Source organism: Bombina bombina, chromosome 4, assembly GCF_027579735.1.
Source record: "Bombina bombina isolate aBomBom1 chromosome 4, aBomBom1.pri, whole genome shotgun sequence".
Lineage (NCBI taxonomy): Eukaryota > Metazoa > Chordata > Amphibia > Anura > Bombinatoridae > Bombina > Bombina bombina.
In genome coordinates, this window is record NC_069502.1 from 1,169,614,158 (window position 1) to 1,169,633,769 (window position 19,612).

The following is a 19,612-nucleotide window of genomic DNA, read 5'->3' on the forward strand; positions in this document are numbered from 1 at the left end:
AAAACAGCTCTTTTGCCTGTAAAAAAAAATACAATACCACCCCCCCAACATTACAACCCACCACCCACATACCCCTATTCTAAACCCACCCAAACCCCCCTTAAAAAAACCTAACACTACCCCCCTGAAGATCTCCCTACCTTGTATTCACCCAGCCGGGCAGAACTCTTCATTTGATCCGGGCGATGTCTTCAATCAAGCGGCAGAGAAGTCTTCTTCCATCCGGGCGATGTCTTCAATCAAGCGGCAAAGAAGAAGTCTTCATCCCGGCGATGTCTTCAAGCAAGCGGCAGAGAAGTCTTCTTCCATCCGGCGATGTCTTCAAGCAAAGCGGTATCTTCAATCTTCTTTCTTCGCTCCTCCGCCGCGGAGCATCCATCCGGCACGACGACTGAACGAGGAATGAGGTACCTTTAAATGACGTCATCCAAGATGGCGTCCATCGAATTCCGATTGGCTGATAGGATTCTATCAGCCAATCGGAATTAAGGTAGAAAAATCTGATTGGCTGATTGAATCAGCCAATCAGATTCATGTTCAATCCAAGAAGGCATCCATCGAATTCCGATTGGCTGATAGGATTCTATCAGCCAATCGGAATTAAGGTAGAAAAATCTGATTGGCTGATTGAATCAGCCAATCAGATTCAAGTTCAGCCAGTCGGATTGAACTTGAATCTGATTGGCTGATTCAATCAGCAAATCAGATTTTTCTACCTTAATTCCGATTGGCTGATAGAATCCTATCAGCCAATCGAAATTCGACGGACGCCATCTTGGATGACATCATTTAAAGGTACCTCATTCCTCGTTCAGTCGTCGTGCCGGATGAATGCTCCGCGTCGGAGGAGCGAAGAAAGAAGAATGAAGATGCCGCTTTGCTTGAAGACATCGCCGGATGGAAGAAGACTTCTCTGCCGCTTGATTGAAGACATCGCCCGGATGGAAGAAGAGTTCTGCCCGGCTGGGTGAAGACAAGGTAGGGAGATCTTCAGGGGGGTAGTGTTAGGTTTTTTTAAGGGGGGTTTGGGTGGGTTTAGAATAGGGGAATGTGGGTGGTGGGTTGTAATGTTGGGGGGTGGCATTGTGTTTTTTTTTACAGGCAAAAGAGCTGTTTTCTTTGGGGCATGCCCCGCAAAAGGCCCTTTTAAGGGCTGTTAAGGTAAAAGAGCTGTTAACTTTTTTAATTTAGAATAGGGTAGGGAAATGTTTTTATTTTGGGGGGCTTTATTATTTTATTAGGGGGCTTAGAATAGGTGTAATTAGCTTAAAAATCTTGTAATCTTTTTTTATTTTTTGTAATTTAGCTTAGTTTATTTAATTGTATTTTAGTTTAGATATTTGTAGTTTATTTAATTTATTGATAGTGTAGGTGTATTTGTAACTTAGGTTAGGATTTATTTTACAGGTAAATTGGTAATTATTTTAAATAGGTAGCTATTAAATAGTTATTAACTATTTAATAGCTATTGTACCTAGTTAAAATAAATACCAAGTTACCTGTAAAATAAATATAAACCCTAAAATAGCTACAATGTAATTATTAATTACATTGTAGCTATCTTAGGGTTTATTTTATAGGTAAGTATTTAGATTTAAATAGGAATATTTTTATTAATAATATGAATTAGATTTATTTTAATAAGAATTTAGTTAGGGATGTTAGAGTTAGATAGGGTTATTATACTTAAAATATATATAATATAATAACGATATTAACTATATTAACCCTAATATAATTAGGGTTAATATAGTTAATATATATCATATAATAACTATATTAACCCTAATATAATTAGGGTTAAAATAGTTAATATAGCTGGCGGCGGTGTAGGGGGATTAGATTAGGGGTTAATGTGTTTAATATAGGTGGCGGCGGTGTAGGGGGATTAAATTAGGGGTTAATATTTTTAAAATAGATGGCGGCGGGGTAGGAGCTCACTTTAGGGGGTAGGTAAGGTAGATGGCGGCGGTTTAAGGGGCTCACTTTAGGGGGTAGGTAATGTAGATGGCGGCGGGGTAGGGGCTCACTTTAGGGTGTAGGTAAGGTAGATGGCGGCGGTGTAAGGGGCTCACTTTAGGGGGTAGGTAAGGTAGATGGCGGCGGGGTAGGGGCTCACTTTAGGGGGTAGGTAAGGTAGATGGCGGCGGTGTAAGGGGCTCACTTTAGGGGGTAGGTAAGGTAGATGGCGGCGGGGTAGGGGCTCACATTAGGGGGTTATAGATTTAATATAGCTGGCGGCGGGGTCCGGGAGCGCCGGTTTAGGGGTTAATAACTTTATTAGGTGGCAGCGGGGTCCGGGCACGGCGGTTTAGGGGTTAATACATTTTTTATTGTTAGGATAGTGAGGGGGGATAGCGGATAGAGAGTTAGACGTGTCGGGCTATGTTTGGGAGGCGTTTTAGACAGTACGGGTGATTTTATAACTTAGTCAGGTTTTGTAGGCGCCGGCAGTTTCTAAAGTGCCGTAAGTCACTGACGACTCCAGAAATTTGTACTTACACAGATTTCTGGACATCGCTGGTTTGTCAGACTTACGGCACTTTAGCCTCTGATGGCGCCGTATATGGGATAGCTTGAGTTGCAAGCTGAAACTACGGGCGGCAGGGGTTCCCTCGCTTGCGCTGCAAACTACGATCTATATCGGATCGCGCCCCATATTTCTTACAGTCAGGAAGTGAACGCTATAGAACTAGGGATTAATTCAAATCCCTATATGATGGGTAAATGCCTCGAGAAACGACAAGATACTAAATCTGCCCCTTGAAAAATTTCTAAAAGGGGCAGTAAACCTACACAATAATGTTATATAATTCTGCACATAGTGCAGAATTATATAACATTATTTTAGCTCCAAGTTTATAAACCAAAGTATTTCAAAGATTTTTTTAGCAAGAACTTAGAATTTTGTATTACGTTACTTTTGGCTCTATTGAGCGTGTCTGTTATTTACCTAAGCGCATCGCGGCACACTTAGTCACAGCCGGCCCGGTCGCGCCATTAAACTCAATGTAGCTCGCTCCCAAGTGCATTGAATGCTTTCATTTTTAGAGTGTTTGATATACAACCACACAAAAATATTAGCATACCTTATAATAAACCATTTATCTAATGCTTTTTTAAAATGTGTTGGTCCCATAAGATCATGATCTATACCTTACATAGGGGCTATTTGACAATTTTTCCAATTAAAAAATAAATAAATCTCCCCAGTTACTTTGAAGCTCAATACAAGTGACGTATTGAAAACAAACAAATAATCAAATAGCATTATTTGATGATTTGTGCAGCTTTTTTTCAATGTTAAAGTTGTTGACACACACAGTCCTAATTTTATTAATCTAGATATAATTTTTTTTCAATAATAAGTACAAATCATAAAATTGTTCTCAAATTAAATATGTCTAGCTCAATGTTCATTTATGATTGCAATGAAGTATTTGGAGGTTTAAACTTGCTAATTATAAAATAATCAATATTACATCAACTTATTAATTGCACAGGTTGCATTCTAACACATTAGGCATTGATATTTAATTGTCAATTATTTAAACTTGGCTCCCACCAACCCATGAACAGGTTGGCGTAGGAGGGGGCAAACTTCGCCCCCATCGCCGTCCCACGCCTCTGAAGGTAGAATTCCCCCTCAAACACAAAATAATTGTGTGTTAAGAGGAACTTAGTGATGTCAATCACGTACTCCACATACCTTCTATCCTCACCGAATTCAGTGTTTAGAAAGTAGCGGATGGCATCCAGGCCCTTGTCATGTGGTATTGTGGAGTACAATGATCTGACATCCACTGTAAGCCAAGTGTATTCTTGTTGCCACACAAAATCATTCAGCAGGTTTAAGACATGCTTAGTGTCTAGAATGTAACTCCACAGTTTACTCACAAGGGGTTGTAATATGTGGTCTAGCCACTCTGAGAGGTGCTCAAGGAGTGACCCTATTCCACTGACAATTGGCCTCCCCTGTACCTCCCTCATGGATTTGTGGACCTTTGGGAGGTGGTTGAAAGTTGGTATTGAAGGATTCTCTACCAATAGGTACTTTTTAGTCTCCTGGTCTATGATTCCCAGGTCCATTCCATCATCCACAAGGGAGGCCAACTGCCTTTGGAAAGATGATGTCGGGTCCCCCTTTAATTGGATGTAATCATCCACGTTCTTGAGTTGCCTATGTGCTTCTTCTATAAAGTCTCTCTTATTGAGCACCACCACTGCACCGCCCTTATCCGCTGCTCTTATTACTATGCCCTCGTTCTCTTGTAGGCTTTTTAGTGCTAGTCTTTGGGCTCTGCTGATATTCTGATTAGTACCCCTTGTGGTAACATATTGTAACCTTGTCAAATCTTCCTCCACCCTTGTCTGGAATTTTTCCAGTATGGGACCCCTGCTCTGTACCGGGTAGAAGCGTGACACTGGTTTAGACTGGGTTTTCTTGGTACTCTAGTCCCTTCTATGCAGGTTGAATCCTGCAGGGACTCCAATACTCTTATGTCACAATATTCGTGAAAATCTAATGCAGTATTCTCAACAGAGGCTAAATTGGACTCTTGCTCTGGTTCAATTGAAATGATATCGTGTCTCTCATTGGTTGTATTTTAATTTTTTACTTCAAATAATTTTTTTACTGTTAATTTTCGTATTAGACCATTAACATCAAGTAGAGTCTTGAATAGGTTAAAGTAATTTGAAGGCACAAAGGTGAGGCCCAGATTCAGGACTTCTAACTCCATCTCAGTTAGTCCGTACTCCGATAAATTGATTACATTTCTTCCCGGTAGCTTCCTCTCCCCCTGCCTCTCCTGAGGGGGTACCGATGTTGTTGGTATGGAGGTGCTTGTTTCTCTTTCCTGGAATAATGGTAGCCTTGGTTTCCTCCCCCCCCCCTTCGGGTGCTTTTGGGGGTAACCGAAAAACCTGCTCCATCTGTGCTCTTTCATTATCATAATGTGAGCCTCTCTGATCCGGTTCCTCTCTATAGTTAGAGGGTCTATAGTTATCTTGTGGAGCATTCGTCAGAATGGGAGGTAATCTACTGAGATTCTCCTTAGGTCTTGTTGCTTGTTCAAAATGTCCTCTCTGGTCATGGTTCTGTGGTGCCTGATTGATTGAACCCTGTTCATCACCACCAGATCCTGACCCTTCATTGTAGGACTCCCCTTCGCTCTCATTGAAGTTCACACGTCTTCCTCAGTTTCTTCTGTGTCTGTTGCCTCCCCTTTGATGGAAAGGAGCGTAGGGAGTCATTGTTCTGTTCTTTTATTAAAGCAAACCTTTCTTTGCGATTCCAGACATAGACCTTGTTCTGGTCATAGTCCAACTGGTCCCTTACATATTTTTTATGTTTGATTTCCAGTAGTAGTTTCTTAGCCTGTGCTACTACCTCCTGTAAGGTCTTATCAAATTTTCCAAGGTAGGGTTCCTTACTCTGTTTATTTAATTCATCTTGGACTGTCTTGATTTTCTGACTTAGGTCCTCCAGAGCTTTCTCCTTATAATCTATAATCAGTAGGATAAGTTTTAGGGAACAATCCGTGAGGTGTCCATTCCAGATTTCTATAAAGGATTTGTCTTCTGTCACGAAAGTAGGGAATTTATTCAGCCTTAAACCTCTTGGTATAATACCTAATTCATGATATTTCCTTAAAGTTCTGATATCCCATTTGAGTTTGTCCTCTTTCATCAAGAAAAATTCCAATTCTTCAAATAGTGCTATTAGGCTGTAATCCCTTTTACCAGTAGAGAATATCTTATTGCAATCCCATATCCCAAGATCCCTTTCTTGGGCTGAACGTAATGAAAACGGGATCTCGATCAATTCAGTTTCCCCTTTCGTCATATTTGATATTTTTATCCAATATATAAATAATCCTATTTGGTTTGTAAACAAGCAACTATGTGCTGTATGATATGGAGAGTGGTTAGCCTGGATACCAGTTAGTTACAGGAGCCTGGCCAATGGCTCCGCCGATAGGCTATATATAACAGGATAGAGGTGGTGGTGTAACTAACTGGAATGGAACCAGGGGACCGGTAATCTGTGTTGCTGTGTGTCTAGATATGTTCTGGGCTAAGCCTTTTACAACCGTTATTTGCAGCATAAACTTCAATGCCCTTTCACACTTGCTCTGTTCAAATGTTAATATGCATTATTTTGTGTCTGCAGTGTAAAAATGTTAAGCAGGAAGAGAGGTCAATGCAGCACAGTAATGTGTACACAACATAACGCAGCAGCGTGAGCAACCAACAGCCGTCAATGTATAACAAAGTCCGTAAATAGAAAACAGCTTAGCAGCTGTACTCACGTCCCTTCAATAGCTGCTTTTACTGCGGATCCGTCCAGCTCACTCGGTAACCTCCTGTGGCTTCTTTTTGCAGCACCGGACTTGCCTGCCTTCAGACCTTCTCTGCCTCCTGTTAATATGCACTGCCGTGCAACCGGTCTTGTCGTTCATCACTCTCCCATAGGATCCACTATGGTAGCTCGTGCTCACACCATGGCCAAATGGTGTACAGTATAATGAAAAAGTGGAGCACCAAGTCTAAATAGTGGTTATAAAAGCAATATCTTTATTAGAAAACACATTTGTTCAGGGACCCATGTCCCCGGGATAAAACTGAATTGTGTAGGTAAAAAAGATTTGAGCTAACATGTTTCGGCACCCAAGCCGTAATCTTAGCCACATGTAAAACATTTCACATAGATAGAGCTTAAAATACCTATCCTTGCTTCCCATTGGCTCACGGTTACACACCCATACTTTTAAGAGCCAATTGGGATGCTGGTAGTCTCGGGTTTGTCATACTTTGAGTGAGATACACTCCCCTATGTAGGGGCCAATCAGAGACTGCCAATGTCGTAACCCCGTTCAGATTGCTTTCCTAGTCCTATAGGAATTACACATCTCCCTCTCTCCTATTACTGGCAATGTCACACTCAGATGTGTAAGCCGAGTGGGAAAGGGCATTGAAATTTATGCTGCAAATAACGGTTATAAAAGGCTTAGCCCAGAACATACCCAAACACACAGCAACACAGATTACCGGTCCCCTGGTTCCTTTCCAGTTAGTTACACCACCACCTCTATCCATGGCTTCCAAGATGGCTGCCCCAGTATTGCTATAAAAAAAGTAATTATATTTGTACAGGACGGCTGTACCACTGCATTGCTTCTGGCAAACACTAACCAATGCACACATTGTACTATATTGCTGCTACCTCAGCGTCTGCTTATTGCAAACAGCCAGAAAGGGTACTGTTGAAACTTTACTTGGGGGGTGGGGGCTGCCACAGAATTTGCACTGGGGCACAGTGAGGTCTATTTATTTCCCTGGTCTGATTCCACCTAAAAAGTACAGTCCAGCCCCAAAATTCTCCTCTAAATGAAAAACATGGCTACCCCAAAATGATTGTTTTGATCTACTCTGGCATTTGGTCATATATTTTCTTTTTTTCCAATTAGAAAGCGTACAGAGATGACTTTACTGGAAATTGTGCTGAGAAATATAACATCTGTCTGTGTAACGAGAGAAAGAATGAATAGATGCTCATTCTAAAATATGGCAACATATAGATTTATGGTGCAGATTTATATACAATCACCAGGTTTTAATGCCCTTATTTTGCATGCAGGATGTTTAACATGGTTAATTACATAAAGGCTTAACATCTTTGTCACATTAAATAGGTATTCCCAATGAGTATTGATCCGTGAATAACACATCTTACAACGTGTCTATATTATGTAATGAATTACAAGATTAAAAGTGTTTCACCCTAAGGTACATAAAACAAAATAACTTTTTAGGAATCAAATGTACGAAAACAACATCATATCAGTGGTTTAAGTATTGCTAATAAAATGGCTGTGGGAAGGAAATTGCTTAGAAATAGATCTATGCCCTTTACAAGTAATTGTTGATTTCTATATATTGTGAATATATTTTACAAATGCATTGATGTGCTGCTCTAGCTAGTAAGACTGTCATTTGTATGTTTTTTTATATTCAATAAAATATAACATGTTTATTTTACTCAAACCCATGTGCACCTGTGAGATATGATGTCATAGGTATGATTCAACTTTAGTCTCTGAGAGTGTTATTGTATTTTTTTAATTTTTTAATTAAATGGACAGAAAACCTAAATTATTTATTTAATAATTAAGATAGAGTGTGTAAGCAACTTTATAATTTACATATATTATATATTTTTCTTCGTTCTCTTGTTATCTTTATTTGAAAAAGCAGGAATGTAAACTAAGGAGCCGGACCATTTTTAGGTTCAGCACCTGGGTAAATAAAGACACCAACCCACAAGCGCTACCCAGGTGCTGAACCAAACATGGCTATATTCCTGCTTTTTGTAATAAAGATAGCAAGAAAATGAAGACAAATTGATAATAGGAGTAAATTAGAAAGTTGCTTAAAATTGCATGCTCTATCTGAATTCTGAAAGAAAAAAATTGGGTTTTGTGTCCCTTTAACTAAGATGAGTATTTTTCTGTGTAGTCTATATAAATGTAATACATATAATCTATATAAATGTGTGACAACTAAGCATCTCAAAAAAGATTGCTGGGAAATAGAACATGGTCACTTAAAACATAACCATAATGGTATAAGGAGATATTAAAGGGACGTGGAAGATTCATGATTTTGATTAAAAATATATATATTAAACCTTAAAGGGACATGGAATCAATATTAACGTTTTTGAATTTAGAATGTGTGTATGTAACCATTTTGCCAAATTAAAATTAAAGGGACATAAAATAAAAAATATTTATATATTATGATTCAGATATCAATTTAAAAAAAGCTTCCAATATAATTTTATTAGGATATTTGCTAATGATGTGTATGCTTTATGTTAGATTTTAAGTTCAGTAGTTATGCTTAGTTCACACTGTGCATTCATTGCTTTGCTCTTTATTGTCATTGAAGCTAATTCGCCAAGGTCATATGTAATCAAAACCAAGTGTGAACAGAAACTGAGACGCAACAGGCGTCATCTTCGACCAGACACTGCAGCCGATACTTTACTCGGGGAACCAAGCAGCAATGACAATAAAGAACAAAGCAATGAATGCACAGTGTGAACTAAGCATAACTACTGAACTTAAAATATAACATAAAGCATACACATCATTACAATGCTTACATTATTCTTTGTTGAAGATATATCTAGGTAGATGTCTGGAGCACTACATGGCAGGAAGTAGTGCTGCCCTCTAGTGTTCTTGCAAATGGATAACATTCTCACAAAACTAAAGCTATATAATGCTCCAGACACGTGCACGCTCCTGAGCTTACCTCTCAGCTTTTCAACAAAGTATACCACAAGTATAAAAAATTAAATTGGAAAGTTGTTAAAAATTGTATGCTCCATCGGAATCATAAAAGAAAAAAATGGGTTTTATTTCCCTTTTACGTCTTTCTCTTAGTCTTATTATTATTAAAGGGACACTGAACCCAAATTTTTTTCTTTTGTGATTCAGATAGAGCATACAATTTTAAGCAACTTTCTAATTTACTCCTATTATCAATTTTCGTTCTCTTGCTATCTTTATTTGAAAAAGAAGGCATCTAAGCTAAGGAGCCAGACAATTTTTGGTTCAGAACCCTAGAAAGCACTTGTTTATTGGTGGGTGAATTTATCCACCAATCAGCAAGAACAACCCAGGTTGTTGACCAAAAATGGGCCAGCATCTAACCTTACATTCTTGCTTTTCAAATAAAGATATTTATTTTAAATAGAAGTAAATTGGAAAGTTGTTTAAAAACATAATTTATGTAAGAACTTACCTGATAAATTCATTTCTTTCATATTGGCAAGAGTCCATGAGCTAGTGATGTATGGGATATACAATCCTACCAGGAGGGGCAAAGTTTCCCAAACCTCAAAATGCCTATAAATACACCCCTCACCACACCCACAATTCAGTTTAATGAATAGCCAAGTAGTGGGGTGATAAAGAAAGGAGTAAAAAGCATCAACAAAGGAATATGGAAATAATTATGCTTTATACAAAAAAATCATAACCACCATAAAAAAGGGTAGGCCTCATGGACTCTTGCCAATATGAAAGAAATGAATTTATCAGGTAAGTTCTTACATAAATTATGTTTTATTTCATGTAATTGGCAAGCTAGTGACGTATGGGATAGCAATACCCAAGATGTGGAACTCCACATAAGAGTCACTACAGAGGGAGGGATAAAATAAAAACTGCCATTTTTCGCTGAAAAAAATTAATCCACAACACAAAATATAAGTTTATTCTTATAAATGAAAGGAAAAACTTAAATCATGAGCAGAAGAATCAAACTGAAAAAGCTGCCTGAAGAACTTTTCTGCCAAAAACTGCTTCCAAAGAAGCAAATACATCAAAATGGTAGAATTTAGTAAATGTATGCAAAGAAGACCAAGTTGCTGCTTTGCAAATCTGATCAACTGAAGCTTCATTCTTGAAAGCCCACGAAGTGGAGACTGGTCTAGTAGAATGAGCTGTAATTCTCGGAGACGGGGCTTGACCCAACTCCAAATAAGCTTGAAGAATCAATAGCTTTAACCACGATGCCAAGGAAATGGCAGAAGCCTTCTGAGCTTTCCTAGAACCAGAAGAGAAAACAAATAGACTAGAAGTCTTCCTGAAATCTTTAGTAGCATCAACATAATACTTCAGAGCTCTCACCAGATCCAAAGAATGTAAAGATCTCTCTAAAGAATTCTTAGGATTGAGACACAAGGAAGGGACAACAATTATCTCTATTAATGTTGTTAGAATTCACAACCTTAGGTAAGAATTTAAATGAAGTCCCCAAAACTGCCTTATCCTGATGAAAAATCAGAAAAAGAGATTCACAAGAGAGAGCAGATCATTTGGAAACTCTTTTAGCAGAAGAGATAGGTAAAAGGAACAACACTTTCCAAGAAAGTAGTTTAATATCCAAAGAATGCATAGGCTCAAAAGAAGTAGCCTGTAAAGCCTTCAAAACCAAATTAAGACTCCAAGGAGAAGAGATTGATTTAATAACAGGCTTGATACGAACCAAAGCCTGAACAAAACAGTAAATGTCAGGAAGCTTAGCAATCTTTCTGTGAAATAAAACAGAAAGAGCAGGGATTTGTCCTTTCAAGGAACTTGCAGACAAACCCTTATCCAAACCATCCTGAAGAAACTGTAAAATTCTAGGAATTCTAAAATAATGCCAAGAGAATTTCTGAGAACACCATGAAATATGTCTTCCAAACTCGATAATAAATCTTTCTAGAAACAGATTTACGAATCTGTAACAGTATTAATCACTGAGTTAGAGAAACCTCTATGACTAAGCACTAGGCGTTCAATTTCCATACCTTCAAATTTAATGATTTGAGATCCTGATGGAAAATCGGACCTTGAGACAGAAGGTCCGGTCTTAATGGAAGTGGCCAAGGTTGGCAACTGGACATCTGAACAAGATCCGCATACCAGAACATGTGAGGCCATACTGGAGCCGCCAGCAACGCAAACAATTGCTCCATGATGATTTTGGAGATCACTCTTGGAAGAAGAACTAGAGGCTGGAAAATATAAGAAGGTTGATAACACCAAGGAAGTGTCAACGCATCCACTGCTTCCGCCTGAGGATCCCTGGACCTGGACAGGTACCTGGGAAGTTTCTTGTTTAGATGAGAAACCATCAGATCTATTTCTGGAAGACCCCACATCTGAACAACCTGAGAAAACACATCTGTATGGAGGGACCACTCCCCCGGATGTAAAGTCTGACGGCTGAGATAATCTGCTTCCCAATTGTCTATACCTGGGATATGAACCGCAGAGATTAGACAGGAGCTGGATTCTGCCCAAGCAAGTATCCGGGAAACTTCTTTCATAGCTTGGGGACTGTGAGTCCCACCCTGATGATTGACATATGCCACAGTAGTGATATTGTCTGTCTGAAAACAAATGAACGGTTCTCTCTTTAACAGAGGCCAAATCTTAAGAGCCCTGAAAATCACACGGAGTTCCAAAATATTGATTGGTAATCTTGCCTCTTGAGATTTCCAAACCACTTGTGCTGTCAGAGATCCCCAAACAGCTCCTCAACCTGAAAGACTTGCATCTGTTGTAATCACAGTCCAGATTGGATGAACAAAAGAGACCCCTAGAACTATACGATGGTGATTTAACCACCAAGAGATAGTCGAACATTGGGATTTAAGGATATTAATTGTGATATCCTTGTATAATCCCTGCACCATTGGTTCAGCATACAAAGCTGGAGAGGTCTCATATGAAAACAAGCAAAGGGGATTGCGTCCGATGCTGCAGTCATGAGACCTAAAACTTCCATGCACATAGCTACTGAAGGGATTGACTAAAACTGTAGGTTCCGACAGGCTGAAACCAATTTTAAACGTCTCTTGTCTGTTAGAGACAGAGTCATGGACACTGAATCTATCTGGAAACCTAAAAAGGTGACCCTTGTCTGAGGAATCAAAGAACTTTTTGGTAAATTGATCCTCCAACCATGTTTTCGAAGAAACAACACTAGTTGATTTGTGTGAGATTCTGCAGAATGTAAAGACTGAGCTAGTACCAAGATATTGTCCAAATAAGGAAACACCGCAATACCCTGTTATCTGATTACAGAGAGTAAGGCACTGAGAACCTTCAAAAAGATTCTTGGAGCTGTCGCTAAGCCAAACAGAAGAGCAACAAATTGGTAATGCTTGTCTAGAAAAGAGAATCTCAGAAACTGAAAATGGTCCGCATGAATCAGGATATGAAGATAAGCATCCTGTAAGTCTATTGTGGACATGTAATGCCCTTGCTCAACAAAAGGCAGAATAGTCCTTATAGTCACCATCTTGAAAGTTGGTACTCTTTTTTTTTTTTATAACTTTATTTGTAGTAATAGGATCCATTACACTCCGAACAAGTCGTACAAAGAAATAGCATGGATACAATTGGAACAATTTGATCTGATGAAGCATACATACAGTCAGTGTCCTTGTGAGACTATTCATAACATACATCACAGTCCAAACGTCCTTTTTTTTTTCTGTTGTAAGAATCATGATACAGAAGGTAAACATCAAAGAGCGATCTGGATCCCTTTTTTCAATTTTTAACAAGAAAACAAACAAAAAATACAAAACATAATCAAAATTATAACTTACCCTCAACAACCCCAGACCTTCCTCCGCAGACCAGGACCCGAGACAATAATGTATGATTCATTTAGAGAGGGAGGTTAGTTAGAGCAGTTGGAAAGGTACCAGTTACCTCTCAAATTTTCTTTAAGGATATAAAGGCTATTTCTAAAAGGATAGATTACTCTGTCTCTGACGGCTGTTGGTAAATTTGATAAATATGGTTCCCATTTATGCAGAAATCTTTTAATTCTCTTCTCTGGGTCCCCCCCCCCCCCTAACATCTGCTTGTTCTATTAACATTTGGAGGTGAATTTTTTGTTTTAAGTGTTGAAAGGGGGGAGATTTATTCTCTGCCCAACCAGACAAAATCAGCTGCCTTGCTAGGATAACAATTGTAGAAATGAAGTCGTCAAAATTGTGCCTTTGTCCTCCTGAAATTAGGAATATAATTTGCTGAGGAGAGAAACATATCTGTGTTTTAACCAGTTTAGTTAACCAGAAGGAAATTTTGTTCCAAAAACTAGACAGCTTGGGACAACTGCAAAACAAATGAATCCAGTCTTGAGAGGGAAAACTACATTTCACACAAATGTCTCTGGCCTCTGGTATCCATTTAGAATGCAAATTAGGAGTTATGTATGCCTGTTGTATGATTTTTAAATGTGTTTCCCTCAGGATCGCTGAGATAGTTATGGACTGGATATTGTTCAAACTGGCCTCTATCACTTCTTCATTTATTGCCAGATCTACATACCCCGACCATTTGGATACAGCGTTGGAGTAACAAATTATAAGTATTAGCAATAGCATAAGATCCCATCCTAGCCAAAACACACAACTTATCTATGTTGGTCACGTCAGTGGTTAGTGTACCCTCGGATTTCAGCTTAAGTATGTAATGTTGTAATGTCTACATTGAAAGTAAGCAAAGCTGTGAGTGCTAGGGAGATAAAACATTTTCCGTAACTCCTGAAAGGGTATAATATCTAAAGTCAACGGATTAATTAACTGTCTAAGTGTGATAAGTCCTCTCTGCTGCCACATTCTAAATGCCTCTGTAGTGTACCCCGGGAGGAATTGTAGGTTACCTTGAATTGCCAAGTATTTACTCACAGTCTTTTGTATATCCCAAAATTTACAGATTTTATCCCAGGCTCTCAAGGGGTCCCGATACAAGATATGTGTCTGTATATATATTGGCAGGGAGGAGCGATCCGCATGTGGGAGAAACGCAATATTTATTGGATTAATTAGGCATGCCTCAAGAGCAGGGATCGTAAAGTGATTGTTTCCCACAAGCCAGTCTACTGTCAGCTTAGCTAGAGTTGCCCAATTATACCATACAATATTTGGAAGCCTGAGTCCTCCTCTGCCAAATGGCATAAAAAGAAAGGATTTCCCTATTCTAGGCTTGAAAGTTGGTACTCTTACATAACAATTAAAACATTTTAGATCTAGAACTGGCCTGAATAAATTTCCTTTCTTTGGGACAATGAATAGATTTGAATAAAACAGACCCTGTTCTTGAAACAGAACCGGCATGATTACCCCTGAAAGCTCCAGGTCTGAAACACACTTCAGGAAAGGTTGAGCCTTTACTGGATTTGCTGGGATGCGTGAGAGAAAAAATCTTCTTACAGGAGGTCTTACTCTGAATCCTATTCGATACCCCTGAGAGACAATACTCAGAATCCATTGATTTCGGACAGAATTTGTCCAAACATCTTTGAAAAATCTTAATCTGCCCCCTACCAGCTAAGCTGGAATGAGGGCCGCACCTTCATGCAGACTTGGGGGCTGGCTTTGGTTAAATGGCTTGGATTTATTCAAATTTGAAGAAGGTTTCCAATTGGAAACAGATTCCTTGGGGGAAGGATTAGGTTTCTGTTCCTTAAAGGACCAGTCAACACAGTAGATTTGCATCATCAACAAATGCAAGATAACAAGACAATGCAATAGCACTTAGTCTGAACTTCAAATGAGTAGTAGATTTTTTTTCTAACAATTTTAAAAGTTATGTCTTTTTCCACTCCCCCTGTACCATGTGACAGCCATCAGCCAATCACAAATGCATACACGTACCATGTGACAGCCATCAGCCATTCACAAATGCATACACACTTATTCTTGCACATGCTCAGTAGGAGCTGGTGACTCAAAAAGTTTAAATATAAAAAGACTGTGCATATTTAGTTAATGGAAGTAAACTGGAAAGTTGTTTAAAATATCATGCTCTATCTGAATAATGAAAGTTTAATTTTGATTGAGTGTCCCTTTAATTTGTCAAAAGGAACGAAAGTGGTAAGAAGCTTTAGATTTATCCTTAGGTCTTTTATCCTGAGGCAAGAAAACTCCCTTCACCCCAGTGACAGTTTAAATAATCGAATCCAACTGAGAACCAAATAACTTATTACCTTGGAAAGAAAGAGATAGCAATCTAGACTTATAATTCATTTCAGCATTCCAAGATTTAAGCCACAAAGCTCTGCTAGCTAAAATAGCTAAAGACATAGATTTAACATCAATTTTGATTATATCAAAAATTGCATCACAAATAAAATGATTAGCATGTTGAAGCAAGCAAACAATGCTAGACAAATCAGAATCCAATTATTGTTGGGCTAAATGTTCCAACCAAAAAGTTGATGCAGCTGCAACATCAGCCAAAGAAATTGCAGGCCTCAGAAGATGACCCAAATATAAATAGGCTTTCCTTAGATAAGATTCATGTTTCCTATCTAAAGGATCTTTAAAAGAAGTACTATCTTCCATAGCAATAGAAGAGATAGCCCCATCAACTTTGGGGATCTTTTCCCAAAACTCCATGTAACTGCTGGCAAAGGAAATAATTTTTTAAACCTTGAAGAAGGAATAAAAGATGTACTAGGCCTATTCCATTCCTTAGAAATCACATCAGAAATAGCATCAGGAACTGGAAAAACTTCTAGAGTGACCACAGAGGGTTTATAAACAGAATTTAAATGTTTACTAGTTTTAATATCAAGAGGACTAGTTTCCTCAATATCCAATGTAATCAACACTTCTTTTAACAAAGAACGAATGTACTCTATTTTAAATAAATAAGTAGATTTGTCAGTGTCAATATCTGAGGAAGGATCTTCTGAATCAGATAGATCCTCATCAGAGGAGGATAATTCAGTATATTGTTGGTCATTTGAAATTTCGTCAATTTTATGAGAAGTTTTAAAAGACCTTTTACGATTATTAGAAGGTGGGATGGCAGACAGAGCCTTCTGAATAGAATCAGCAATAAAATCTTTTAAATTCACAGGTATATCTTGTACATTAGATGTTGAAGGAACAACAACAGGCAATGCACTATTACTGATGGACACATTCTCTGCATGTAAAAGCTTATGACAACTATTACAAACCACAGCTGGAGAAAAAATCTCTACAAGTTTACAACAAATGCACTTAGCTTTGGTAGAACTGTTATCAGGCAGCAGGGTTCCAACAATGATTTCTGAGACAGGATCAGATTGAGACATCTTGCAAATGTAAGAGAAAAAACAACATATAAAGCAAAATGATCAATTTCCTTATATGGCAGTTTCAGGAATAGGAAAAAAATGCAAACAGCATAGCCCTCTGATAGAGAAAAAAAGGCAAGAGGCATTTAGAAATGGGGTTTTAAAAAATGAAAATATTTGGCGCCAAGTATGACCCACAACACAAACAGAATTTTTTTTGGTGCTAACAAAATCCGGAAATGACACACTCGCATCATCAAAGACGCAACCTTGGGAAAGGACTAGGTGTCAACTAAGATGCCGGAAATGATGAATTTGCATCATCGAATGTTATTTTACGCCAAAAATGACACAATATACTTTGGCATTTTACGCCCTCGCTAACCTAATTTTGCCCGCGAATTAAAAAGAGCAGTCAATTGAAAAAAGACTATACCCCAGGTAAGAAAAAAAAAAATCCTAAAAAATGCATTTCCCAGATATGAAACTGACAGTCTGCAAAAGGAAATATTACTTAAACCTGACTCATGGCAAATATAAGTACAATACATATATTTAGAACTTTATATAAATACATAAAGTGCCAAACCATAGCTGAGAGTGTCTTAAGTAATGAAAACATACTTACCAAACACACCCATCCACATACAGCAGATAGCCAAACCAGTACTGAAACGGTTATCAGTAGAGGTAATGGAATATGAGAGTATATTGTCGATCTGAAAAGGGAGGCAGGAGATGAATCTCTATGACCGATAACAGAGAACCTATGAAATAGATCTCCGTGAGGAAAACCATTGTATTCAATAGGTGATACTTCCTTCACATCCCTCTGACATTCACTATACTCTGAGAGGAATTAGGCTTAAAATGCTGAGAAGCACATATCAATCTTAGCACAAACTTACTTCACCACCTCCATAGGAGGCAAAGTTTGTAAAACTGAATTGTGGGTGTGGTGAGGGGTGTATTTATAGGCATCTTGGATTGTATATCCCATACGTCACTAGCTCATGGACTCTTGCCAATTACATGAAAGAAATGATATTCTCTATCTGAATCATGAAATAAAATATTGGGGTTTCATGTCTCTTCAAGGGAGTTTTTTTTCCTGTTTTAGTGAGTTTGTTCAGTAGTGTTTTTAAAGCCTTTTTAAGTTGCAATGTTAAAAGCATTCCTGCAAAATGGATGTTCCAGACTCTTACCTAGATATAATTCTTAACAAAGTATAGCAAGAAAACAAAGGAATGTCCCCAGAGGGCAGTCTATGTTTAAAAACTACAACAAAGTTACAACAAATAAAAAAAGAAAAATTACAGAAAAAAAGACAAATATATCCAAAATAAAAAATGTAAACCTAAACTAATGCCCCTATAAAAATAAAAAATCCTTCCCAAATAAAAAAAAAACAACCTAATCTAATATTAAGCTACCAAAAGCCCTTAAAAGTTAAACAGCTCTTTTACTAAAAAAAATACCAATTACCCTCTAACAGTAAAACCCCCACCTAACCAACCCCCCAAAATTAAAAAAAACTAACTAAACCTAAGCTATCCATTGCCCCTTTGTATGAGCATCTTTTACTGCCCTTAAAAGGGCAATCAGTTCTTTTACAGCCCATTAAATCCCTAATCTTAAAAATAAAAAAAATAAAAAAATACTAAAACTAAGCCCCAATAGGTACTTACCGTTCCTGAAGTCAGGCGGTGAAGGTTTTCTTCCAGGCGGCTCCATCATCTTCTATCTTCATCCGGAGCAAAGGCAGCACGGAATGGAGATGCAGAATGGTCTTCCCCGATGCGCGGTAAGGAGCGGCGGTCCTCAGCGGCTTGGAGGCTCCTCTTCATCCGCTCTCCGACGTACGCTGAAAATTAAATGCAAGGTACCGCATTCAAGGAACGGTGAGTACCAATTTGGGGCTTAGTTTTAGGATTTTTTTTTTATTTTTATTTTTAAGATTAGTGATTTAATGGGCTGTAAAAGAGCTGATTGCCCTTTTAAGGGCAATGCCCATACAAATACCTCTTTAGGGGCAATGGGTAGTTTAGGTTTTTTAGTGTTGTTTTTTTTATTTTGGGGGGGTTTGGTGGGTGGGGGGCATTAGTATTTTTTAAATGTAAAAGAGCTGTTTAACTTAGGGCAATGCCCTACAAAAGGCCCTTTTAAGGGCTATTGGTAGTTTAGATTAGGGTGTGTTTTTATTTTAAGGGACTTTTTATTAGGTTTAATTTTTTTTCTGTAATTTTTTATTTTTTGTAATTTAAGATTATTTTTTTGTAATTTAATGTTAGGTTTTATTTAAGTGTAACTTAGTATTGGGTTTAATTTAGGGGGTATTAGGTTAGGGGGCTTAGTATTTAAATTAGTTTTTTGTGTTGTGGGGGGTTGGTGGTTTAGGAGTTAATATGTTAATTAGGTTTATTGAGATGTGGGGGTTTGGTGGTTTGGGGGTTAATACTTTGTGCGGGAGTTTAGCCAATAGGATTGAGCTCGCATTCTATTGGCTGATTGGAACAGCCAATAGAATGCAAGCTCAATCCTATTGGCTGATTGGATCAGCCAATAGGATTGAAGCTCAATCCTATTGGCTGATTGCATCAGCCAATAGGATTTTTTCACCTTTAATTCCGATTGGCTGATAGAATTCATCTTGGATGACGTCACTTAAAGGAACTTTCATTCTGGAAGAAGACTTCGATTGAAGAGGATGCTCCGCGCCGGATGTCTTGAAGATGGACCCGCTCCGTGCCGGATGGATGAAGATAGAAGATGCCGTCTGGATGAAGACTTCTGCCCATCTGGAGGACCACTTCTGCCGGCTTGGATGAAGACTTCTGGCTTCGTTGATGACTTCTTGCCGCTTGGATGAAGACTTCTCCCGGCTTCATTTAGGATAGATGTCCGGTCTTCAAAACTGTAAGTGGATCTTCGGGGGTTAGTGTTAGTTTTTTTTAAGGGT